This window comes from Meleagris gallopavo, chromosome 16, assembly GCF_000146605.3.
Source record: "Meleagris gallopavo isolate NT-WF06-2002-E0010 breed Aviagen turkey brand Nicholas breeding stock chromosome 16, Turkey_5.1, whole genome shotgun sequence".
Classification (NCBI taxonomy): domain Eukaryota; kingdom Metazoa; phylum Chordata; class Aves; order Galliformes; family Phasianidae; genus Meleagris; species Meleagris gallopavo.
Window position 1 is genome coordinate 9,984,851 of NC_015026.2, and position 12,118 is coordinate 9,996,968.

At 38.3% G+C, this 12,118-nt stretch overlaps 1 long non-coding RNA gene across 1 annotated transcript in view; it reads right to left on the minus strand.

Moving 5' to 3' along the window:
• Positions 1-2,028: 2,028 nt before the first annotated feature.
• Positions 2,029-12,118, minus strand: part of LOC104913423 — a 31,496-nt gene continuing 21,406 nt past the window's right edge. Inside the window, exons 2-3 of the long non-coding RNA XR_002120203.1 lie at positions 9,933-9,993; positions 2,029-3,084 (exon numbers count right to left, since the gene is read on the minus strand). This is a non-coding gene — a long non-coding RNA (uncharacterized LOC104913423). The remainder of the gene's footprint in view (positions 3,085-9,932; positions 9,994-12,118) is intronic.

Below are 12,118 nucleotides of genomic sequence, written 5' to 3' on the forward strand. Positions count from 1 at the left end.
TCTCAAGTTCATCATACACTTCACTGCTGGACCATTACCTTCCTTTAACGAGGCCACTTGCAGGAAGGAAATTTAAGAGCAAAGCAGCTGGATGGAAACTTTTACCATTTGGACACTGGTTTTGTCTTTACTTTTTGTCCTCTGTTCAGGCTGTGCCCCCTTAGCTACAACACCAGTAATTATTTCCAATGAGGGTGGAAGCATCAATGAGACTATGAACGGTGACTTTCTACATGTATTTCTTTCAGTATTTTAATACTACAAAAGAAACAGTTCTGAATGTTTTAAGAGCTTGAAACTAGTAGCTGTAAGGTGATCATAGATTAAAAATCTGTCCTTATCAGTGACAAGCAATGTAAAGTTGTTTGTATGCATCTGTTTATATTTGCCACCATGATATTCTCCAAATACAGATTCTTATTTCCAAAAGAATTTGAAATCATGACACAACTTTCATGCTAACTAATCTTTTCCAATTCCTCCATCAAGCAACTGCAGCACAAATCATTTCCTGTCATGCACAAACATCCACCAGGATCCATGACATTTTAAATATTCCGAAGTCCATATAGGCAGAGCACTTAATTCTCACATCAGAATGCAGATAAATGAGAATGTGTGCGCAATCATATCCGAAAGGAATTTCAGATGATATAAAGCCTCAAATGAAAAGCTCTGGCCAAATGCAGGAATAACAATAATTCAAACTTCTCTCTCCAGACAAAATGGAAACTCCGAGTCAGAGTCATGCACGTAATATAAACATCAGTCTTTGTTTATTATTATCTTTTATAAAGTAACATTAGACTCGCATCCAGGAGTGACCCCCACTGCCCTGGATACTGTATGGTCATACAATATGAAATAGGTTAATACTGAGCCTGAGGAAAAATAAAGGAATTCTGGCATAAAGTGTGGGGTGGGGTGGAGAACATCCTCCAGCACACATTCCACATTATGGGTGGCCTCCTTTGCTAGATTTAAAAAAAAAAAGTCTTTAGATTTTTCTCTTTCCAGTGAAAACGGATGCTCCAGTGCATGATCCAAGAAAAGTTGTGCACTCAAGTAGATTTGAGAATGCAACTCAATGCAGTAATGTAACCCACACAAGTAGCATAGTGTTCCTGGAGACAACACTTTGCTAATACCCTAAGAGGAACAAGGCAAAAAGTTCATTGGTTTCCAGTTGACAAAATATTTACAGCACCTCATTTCTAAACGTTTTATTGCGTTCTCCCTGCTTCACTCCTTATAAATTAAAAGATGCGCAATCAGTTGTAGTTTGGGTTCCACAATTTCATGCCCTGCCAAACCCATAGCCCAAGTGTGCCATCTAATGGCCCAGGAGTCAAGAATACATTAACACTACCACTTCAGCAAACAGAAGCTAAAGCAGACGTAGCTTCATTTGTTGAGACAGAGAGGATTTATTATTGCTTTTCTGAAGGACCTACCCACTGCATTTCACTAGTACCTCTGAAGGTCAGATGAAATAATTATTTTAAGACAGCTCAGACCTTTTAGATAAACACGAATTTGAATGTAACTACGAGGTTAAAGCTATGCAGAATTACTTCATAATTGGAAAGGGTACAAGCTGCCCCAAAACTTTCATTCCCTGCTTGACTCTGTTTACTCCTCCTTTCACTGCTAAATGGCTGCATTTTCACAAATGAAATGAGCAAGTAGTGTGTGGCAGCAATACGTCCTGCTAAATATACACATTATTTGTTCACTTTCTAAGTATTTACACAGAGCAAGATCATTGTATAGTCTCTCATTTGCTTAACACTGCAGTCCAGTTGTCAAGATAGACACGTGCTTTGTGAAGCTTCATGAAAAAAAACATCAACACATGCATAGAGGAGTTCTGGAGTAACGTGAGCAATGCTGGTACGTATGAAATCAAAATGTATCATTACATGAATAATTAAAACCAGAGTAGCATATACTAATGAACATAGCTGTGGAACAAAGTTTTTAAAAATACCATCCATCGAAAATACTATAAAAGAAGAAAGGAAAAGTACAAACGCAGCTTAATTCACATAACGTTTATTAGTAGCAAAGGCAGCTACTTCATAATCATTTACAAAAGTAAACATTAACCTATAACCCCTGCACTGTTTTCATTAAGGGAATGAGTTACTTATTTGGTTCATACTCAAGAAGCCGACCACAAGGAAGGAGCTTTGGGATTTACACTGGAACTTAAAATATAGTGAAGTGCTCCATCATTTGAAAAGAAGATTCAAAAAAATATTTGCATTTTAAAGCAATTAACGATTTTATTATACACATAGTATGTCAGCACAAGAGCAGAAGATGGGAAATACTTACTCCATTACATTCAATTTTTTTCATGTTTGCCCAGTGTTTCCTTTTCATTATCAGTCACTGATGATCTAAGATGTAAAATCTAAATACTATCAGACAAAGCTTTGTGTCAAAACAGTCCACATTACTGGTTTTGAAATAACTTACATCAAGCCCCCTTTTACTTCCAAACATGTCTGAATTTCATGCGATTCTTGCCAAGATCCACCACATCGCCCTGCTTACTTTAGGCAAGATGAATTATATACACTTTTTGATTCTGACAAATTCAGCCATAGATAAAGAGAAAGCAATCTTGTGGTAACGTTAACAGTAGTAATAGGACAATTACATCTGTTTTATGGAGCTGTAACATTATAGAATATTTCCTAGATGCATAAGTGTGGTGCTTTAGGAGAAACAATTACTGAAAGTGTCTTTAAATCAGTGACACAAGTACAGCAACAAGCAAATGCTTATGCACTGTGTGCCCCCAACAGACAACCATGCATTGGGATTTCATTCATAATTATGTACAGTCATGCAAAATTCTGTACACTTCAGCATCTATATTATACATTATATATGTTTCAATGCATGCATGTTAATCTCAAGTCCTGTGACCTTCTTCTCGCTCTCACATTTCCTTCAAAATTCCAAAGTGGCAAAAAGTTGAACCTCAGATACAACGACCTTGCTCTGATAACTATGGAGTTCTGGAAAGCAATGGTACAGCCACTGTGATAACAGGTTTCAGAGAGTCTGGGCCTGAAAGGAAGAAAACTACCATGTTTAGTGGGATGTGTAGATACCACAAAAGACATAGCTGAACATATACTATGGTTAGCTAATCAGGAACTTATTTATGGATGCCTGTCCACCCACCAGCTGGTAAGATAGGTCCCTTCATGCTGAGAAGCCAAACTCCAGCAGAAAAGGCTCCTATGGGAATAGATCAATAAAACTATCAAAATAATGATTTTGAGTTGAGTCAGGGTTAGATGACAGCTGAGTGGTTGGCACCTGAAGTTTTACCTCTTTTCCCCACTTCTCTGCATTCATACTTGGACAATTCCATGCGGAGCTATCTAATCCTGGTCCTCCCAAGCTGCAAGTTTCTTGCCATTTCAGATCTCATTTCTGTGATAAGCTGCCAAAGAGACAGCATACTATCTCACTAATTACTGTCTCAGTATCTCTGATACAACAAAAGAATAATAAAGGTAAGAAAACGTCTGAGAATAATTAAGGAAGTCACTGTCAAGGTGTTTCTGTGGAAGTAAAGCTTAAATTATATTTCATATGTATTTGTTGACCAAACAAAGGATGCTCTACAGCTGATGATGTAACTCCATGAGTTGCAGCCATTCCCAGCCTTTACTTCTCCTTCACTCCAAAAGGAAGAACAAGACACCTTCCGTTCCATCCCATCCATCATCTGCTGTGTTGTGCAATTGGTGTATTTTGCTAACATGTAAAAGTATTTGTTCCATTTATAATTATAACCAACTCTGACCAAAATACAGTTTTAGTGGAGAATTTTCTACTGCAGGTGCTGGTAATTAGCAAAGAATGAATCAAAGTGTCGATGTTCACAGGCACAACCTTTCCTACACTTTTATTTGCAGATAAACTTCCTTAATGTATGATTCTCATAACATGCATGTGTGTATATCTTAAGACTGCAATTCTGTATAAATATTTAAAATAAATCAGTAGCAGCTTTCTCTAGTGACAAAATATAAATGAAACTTGCAAAGAAGAGAACAAAATGTTTTTACTGGAGTCTACTGAAAACTGTATGAGTTTATAATGGAAATTCTTCACACCACTCCCCCTCTCATTTCCTGTTGTCATATAAATAATTCACCAGCAATATCCTCGTTCTGAACAAGAACTGAAAAAAAAAAATAAACAGAAGACCTAGAGATATCTATTGGCTCTGCAAAAGTTTTTAAAAAATGAAATAAGTTAGTAAGTTAGACTAGGTAATCACTTGTTAGCAAGACAGCCTGACACTGGGATGAGAGGAGAGGATTGCAGAACTTGCAGAAGTAACTGCCTCAGATGCTGAGATTTGAGTTCCTTATCAGGCTCAGAAAGTTTGCTGATGCAAAGCAAGGTACAAATACTGAGCTTTTGTATTTTAAGCATGCAGGGAAGAAATAGTAATTGTATTGTGATGGCTCAGAGTTCAGGTCAAAATAAGTCACTAAAACCAGTGAATAATTCAAATTTGACACATCTGCCAAGGTAGAGAAATGGGCTAGGTGTCTTCCTGTCAACAGCAAGTAGTAAGTAGATTTTCCTCCATCCCTATCACGCTCCAAAGATCTTGAAGCCAAATAATCTTTTTATCTGAATAATCCAGTTTTAGCTCAGTGGAACAGGATATGCAATTACAGAATGTTGCTGCAAACTTCCACATTACTCCTATCAGTTTTACTCATCCCACCGTGACCTGTTGGCTCAAAAATAATTTCCAAGAGAAGGATCTCAGCACTTTAAGAGTGAATCCTGCTTCAGTACACGTGTCTGTTGAACATGTTCATTCTTCCAAGACTATTCTTCCTCTTGGGAACTCTCAAACAACTCTTCCAAAAGAGGAAGAAGCCTGAGAATCTGCAATGACATTGCAGTAAGCCTAACTAACCCAATTCTGGCTGCCTTCTCCATTTGTCTGGGCTAGCATAAATCAATCATGGGATCTGTATATGGCTGCCTATATTACTTTCAGGAGAGCCTAGACAAATCCTGAACAGCAGCTGTGCCTGCTTAGCAGTTACAGGAGGTCATAAAAGGAAAAAAGGATAGTTCTCAAACAGGTGATGGCAGCTAAGCAAGTCAAAAGCTCTTCCTTCAGATATAAATACCTGATGCATCCCTAAGGGTTTGCTATAATTAGGGATAACAAGGGAGGGGGCAAACAGTTCTCTTCATACTTACAATGTGATTCCCCAAAATAAATTATATCAGAAAACAAATAAGCAGTTTTTATCTATGTACTGAAAAAGAACATACCATTAAAATAACAATTCAGACCACTATTATAATGTTCTTCTATGATATATAGTAGGAAACTACTATAGTAGCATAAATGTCTCAACATTATGAAAGATCTGAGGGGACAAATTCTGTCCTTAGCACTTCCAGGCATTTCTATTAAAGTCAATAATACTGCATAAATGTAGTTTTGGGTAGAATTTGATCAGCAATTTATGAATGATCCTATATACTGCTGGAGTCTGCAGCTGTGTTATCCTGATATTTAGCTGCTCTACTGCAAGCCTCTGACTCCAAACGAATAAATACACCAGTGTCAGAATGCACAAGTAGGGTAATTCTCAGAGGGACTGCAAATGGATCTTCTTTGTTTGGCTATTATTCTTTTTTGATCATTCAAATCTCTTTTATATGGAGCAAAGGATTGGGGTAGGGGCTGGGGGAGGAACACAGTGTAAACTGATGAAAGTGCCATCAAGGTATATCTGAATTTGAATTTTCAAGAAACGTGATTTCAGATCAAACTCAGCTCACACTGATGAATGATGTTTATGAAGAGAAAGCAGGAATAAATTAGTGGCAGAAACAAAATAAAACCATTATGAGGGAGATAGTGGATACTGAAGAGTTTTTCTGCAATTGCTGGAGATAGGGACCCACTTTCCTTCTCTGGGCTGATCAGTTCCATACACTGATTGGCATGTAAGCTAATTCTGTACATGCAGAAGGGAAAATATAGGACATGCCTAACTGGTGAACGCAGACAATCGTGCACTAAGTATCCTTTGTTCTCAAGTCTGCCTGCATAATGAACCATCTGTGACCCACAAGGCATTAGCAATGCTGGGGATGGGGTGGAGTGCTGGATTCTGCTGTTCCCAGGCCTCTTAGGTGAGCTGAGATAGCAGGTCTGTGCTACACCCTGAGAACACAAGTAGAGCTGATGCAACAGCTCTCCATACCTAACGATGTCTGTATTCTCAAAACCATCCATCTATACTGGGTCAAAGAAGGAAAAGTTGCCCTAAAGTTAGGTGTTTTTCTACCACAAGAATAAGCTTTTCAAATCCAAGGCAAGTTATCTCAAGTTCATTCCACTTTACGCTTTCAAAAAAGGAAGACAATGAAAACAAAATTTGATATTACTTGTTTTGCATTAGCAAACGGACAATTTACCTTCAGATCTATGGAGAGAACAAGGAGTTTGATCAGAATTCTGGCTTTAATGACCAGTATGAAATGAAAAAAAATTGTTTGCTTCAGACAAAGTAGTCTTGCTAGGTCAAAGTTACAGCTTCACTAATGAATCAAGGCACAGAGAGCTCAGGAGTAGACACAAATCAAACTTCACCAACAAACACTGAATGTCTGAACTGAGAACTACAGAGCACAGACTAAATAAAACAAAGCAAGATCCCTTTTTTCGCCCCCAATTTTAAATCTTGGACCATGCAAGCCACAGAATTGCAATTCTGAGTACAGAAATTGTAAATCAGAGATGCAGACCAAAAGCATTCTACAATTCATTTAAATGAAACCAACGGTTCTGTCTTCTAGGACAGCATTAAACTCTTGTGGTGGTTAACAGAAATCAAAGGATTACTCTCCACTATTATCCTATAACAAACAGAATAGGTTAATAGCTGTCATTGCCATTTCTAAATGGAGCACTGTATCATTATGCGTTGTTAGAGCTGACAGGCGCACATCCCTGTTACAGCACTTCTGTAACCTATAACAGCAATGAGGCTTTGCAAGACATTTTGATTTTTGCAGATATTATAAGATTTCAGTAAAGTCAGTGTTTATGCTCAGTAGGGGAAAGGAGAGAAAACAGAAGTGTTTCTCTTCTTCATTTTAATTTAATGTTATTTCTTATACAACTCTTACAACTTCTTTGACACATGAGAAATGCCTGGGGGAGGCCAGACTGTCAGCAAAACAGCCAGGAAAAATTATTTATGGAAAGAACAGAGGTGTAGGCTGTTTTGTTTTGTTTTAAAAAAAAAGACATACTCCCTTTTGAGAGCAAAGGGAAAGTCAGCTTTATGAGCCTTTCTTGAACTTCCCCCTTACTGGAACAAAACTGTCCCAAAGAAGTAGGACTCCTGGCATGCAGAATAGAATTAGAAACTGCCATACTGAACCTCCCAAAGTTCTTTACAATATACTACAGGCTTGCTTAGGGACTGTATTTCTGACCTTTCTGCTGCGTAGTAGTTTCAAAATACAACAGTCTGGTGTTCAAAGGAGGTCTGTGAGACTCAGAGTCAAACCCACCTCTGACTTCAATTCACCTCTGTATTCTGCTGCCAGACTTCACACCAGAATTACATATTGGTATAAATAATGGCTACTCCTTCCAGATTCTTGCAAATGTTTTTGAAATACTGAATTCTTCTTTTGTGCCTAGTTGTACTACCAGGTTTTCCCCTATAAATATGATAGAGACTGCAAGACCAATTTATCTTGTATCTAAATATCATGACCACAATTAAGTTTCCTATTTTTTTTTGTTTTTGTTTAAGACATTCTTAAAGTAAGCCTTGGTTGATAAATCCATCTCTGCAACCTCATACCACGTACCAAAGTTAAAATTTACCACAAGACAGAATGTAGAAACTGTTGTGATTCTCAAGTCCACAGCACTGTTCTTGCAAGAAACCCTATACAATGTGCGACTCAGGTGTACAAGTTCCACGAGTAGCTGTAAGTTCCCTCACCACACTACCAAAGGAACATGACAGTGCAAAACATACAATATATTTGCACTTAAATCTGTGGGTTAGCAGTCAGTATTCTCATATAAGTAACTACTGCCAGTGGTGTAATTTCATCTGTAGCCCATTTTGGAGCATGGGCAGCTTTGCTGCATTGCCATGTGCTTTCTTTCTCAATCTTCCTCTGTCACTCAGAATGTATAAATGCTTCTGGTTTCACACGTGTCTCCTGCAGCATACTAATTGTTCCAAATGGTTTTATCCACGGTTAAGTGAAGATAAAAGTTTAATGATTTAATTAGCAAGCTCCAGGAAAAAGAAATGAACAAAGGCGGGTGCTTTTAGTTCTGTCTCTCATGTTACATTAGAGCCATAGGACAGTGCAACATTCAACATCACTTTCCCTGCAACACAGCACTTGGCCCACACCAGAACAGAAGTGGAGAACAACAGTTGAGTGAATTATGACTTCTTATCTGCATGTCACAAATGATGCTTATTCAAAGAAGGTAGGTGGGAAAAAAAATTACCATCCTTCGATTCCTAAAGCACGAAAGCAAACAAAATTCAAGTGCTGCTTTCTAAAGGATAAAAACTGGTTTGTTTTTAACATTTCCTCATAGGAGGAACACAACACAAAGGCAGTTTGAACCTTCCTCTGGGATGCAGCCATTCTAATTCTGCCTCTTGGCTCTCCTCTCCCGAATATGAAGTTGGTTATAATATTCCATTTCATGTGTTGCACTGCTCTCTAATACACATACTGAATATCAAAAGGTAGCATGCAAGGAGATGAAAGGGAGTCTGGATTGTTCAGTCATTATAAAGCATGATTCATTCAAAAACACTAAATAATCGATAGGCAGTTTTTCTCCCTCAGTACAATTCATAAAGATCAACTGTACATGCTGGTCCCCACTCTAAGAATTAGAAACAAGGCCAGAGAGCAGGAGGGTACAGAGAGAACACAGATTTTACTGCAAATGGAATTCCAGTCCATTGTAATGTAATCATTGTTTTAGTTCACAGAATTTGTGGTTGGCAGCAATCTTGTCCTGTCAGCCATCGCTGACCAGGAGCTGTGTTCTCAATCCACTCTTGGCAAAAGTGGTCGCCATGCAGACACTCAAAGCGATGTGATATCTATATTCTCATCTCATTATCATTATCCTTCTCAGCCAGAATCCCCAGTAAGACGACATAGCTGGCCAAGTTCTACGGGAGGCTGCATGCACAGGATAATAAAGCTGTGAAAGCTACATGCAAAGGGAGGGTACAAAACTGATGTGTCATGCAGAGGGTAAGCAACTGATAAGGGATGTAGTGAAAACATTGAACTCATCCCAGTCACGGAAATGCTGCATAGCATACATCCTAATGCTTCTTAGTAGTATAAAGTGTTCTTTCAATATTCTGGTTCTTATAAAACCCAGCATCTCAAAATACAGACACTGCTCAAATCTTTCATCTACAAATACTCCAAAGCAAGGATTCAGCTTCTTATGAGGAAATCACTGTGTTTAGCTAACATCAAGCTACCAATGAAAGGGTGACAGCATGGGTGGGAGAAGCCTGGTGAGTTACACTGTGAGCTGTAGAACTGACAAAGAGTAACACATGAGGTAAGGGTCTCATGCTTAGAATCCAGACTTGTTTCACAATGCTTAATTAAGAAGCAAATTACATGAAGTATATGTATCAAAGTCATACTTTCTGGATGTCTCTGTGCTGCTCATTCCTGCACAATATGCTTTCCATACTGCTTGATTTCCTTAATGTAAATCTGACTAACTGAAGACTATCTGTATTATTACAAAACACTCAAATGTAACTTGGTTAATAAAAGTGTGTTCAGAAAACAGAAAGAGCAGCAAAACTGAGCTATTTACTTACTTAGAGGCATCATCCATTTACAGCTGATATTTTCTGGCTGGTTTGTTTCATTTTGTTTTCTCTGGAAATAAAAAACAAAACAACCCTCAAAAACAGAGCCAAGGAAATCAACGGTTTTTAGCTTGGATCTGCGCTGAAAGCACACATGGGCAGTTCAGTCTCAGCAAAAAAAAATAATCATTGTTTATATCGCTTGCAACTAGGCTTGATGGATTTTCAGTAATTAATCATAATTATCTGGAAAAAAAAGTACTGCAAGGCATGTCCACCATTTTCCTGGTGAAACAACCAGACACTGCGTTCCTCCTTCACCAGCACTAACGCCACAGGAATACTTGTGCTACAAATAATTCAGCTGATGTGTTAATGATGCACCATAGGCTTCCAGTAAGCAAACGTCTTCCTAAGGTCAGCCACATTTAGCTGGTGTCCTTGGAAATATACCTGTGAGGTGTCCAAAAGTTCCCTAACAAAGAGTACTTCAGGAAGAAGGAACCATAGCAGCCTTTATTTGAAATCTCTTCATTTTTCCTGGAAAGATAAATATTTGAAGACACTGTGAGATTAGTTTCAAGTCTTTCTCAAACAGAAAATTATCACTGGTGAGAGAGTCACCAGGCTGAGCCAGGACACACAAGCTGTGTTCAGCATTATCTAGCAGAGGTTCTCACGTTGCTGTGGCTGTACTAAGAAATCTAACTCTGTTATAAGCATTACTTAATTTAACAGTAAAAAAATTGCTGGAGGGGGAGACTTAATATGCATTTTTAGCCTGACAGCTATTTCCATTTTACAGGTTTTGAAAACAAATGTGGCAACGTTTCAGTTAGCAGAGAACATGTAATGACTTTGAAGTCTATCTGTTACAGGAATTGGGAAGAGGAGGACTTGCACATTTTAAAGGTGACAACGTTTCAATATTATCAGTGCTGACACGTGTGCTTAATTCATACATACCTTACCAAAAACTGCCAATAAATCATGAAATGCAGAAATACTACAAGTGTTTCAGGAGCATTTATGGTGACAGATTGTTTGGTTGCTCTGACCAGCTTAAGTAGGAACATTTACATTATAGAAATTTGGACTTGATGTTTCTTTCTCAAGTTCAAGCTGGGCAGAGGACTATTATCTAGATCATCTCACTCAGTAGGATAAGGAGCAGAGTCTTAGCTTCCCACAGCCAGAATTACAGATGAATCTTCAGCAAAAGGATGGCTTTTCTGTGCAGAATGGACTTTCTTACCTAGGGTAGCTATTCCCAGATGCTGCCACAGATTCTGTAATATCATATGGTTTCCTCAGTCCCATTCTCAGAGCAAAGCACAAGACTTTTGCATAGAAGATGTGTTGCTTTGTTTTTCAAGAAAAGAAAAAAGATGAAGCGAGCAGGATGAAGGCAGGAGTATTTCTTATGGATGTTAAGGTAAACAAATGCTCCCTCCTTTTTGAACTGTAAAAAGCCCAGTCCTACTGATGACAAGCCTCAAAATGATGCTTTTGGAAGGAACTAATTCTAGCACATGATCCTGCATTAATCCTCTGCATATTAACTTCAAGCAGCCTGATTTGGGTTCAGTACCTGTGAATTTATTCTTTGGAGGCTATGACCATGGAGGCCTAATAAAACAAATACTTCTCTTTCTTTACAACAGGATAACTTTGTAAAAGGAGGAATCAAGTATTTACTAGCAAGCTTATCTACCTTCATCTCATCACTCTCTGATGTTCCTTTGGGAGCCCACATCTTCACACACCTTTCAACTAAGCCTCAGTGTTAGTCAGCTTAACCTCCTAGAGATCTGAACAAATGATCTCGTCCTTCTTTCAGTGAAAGATGTTCTAATTGCTCACAACTCTTCAGGGTTTATGCCATGACAAAGTAAGGCTTCATTTCATTGAAGCAATGACAGGAGGGCCCTGCCAACAAAGAGCCCAGTAATTATTTTTTACGGGTATGTTTTTTTTTTTTATAAGGTGATATCCTACCCTTCGCAGTTCTGTACAATCTCCTATGCTTTCCTTATAACTTCTCTTTTTCATGTGGAAATGAACTCATTGCAAGTTATAGGTTTCATTAGATCGCACTATGGGAAGGGAAAAGTTCTCACTAACTATGAACTCGGATAAGGAGTAAGATTTTTTCTCCCTCTCCTTACAAACACATCCCGGTTACTTTCCTACCA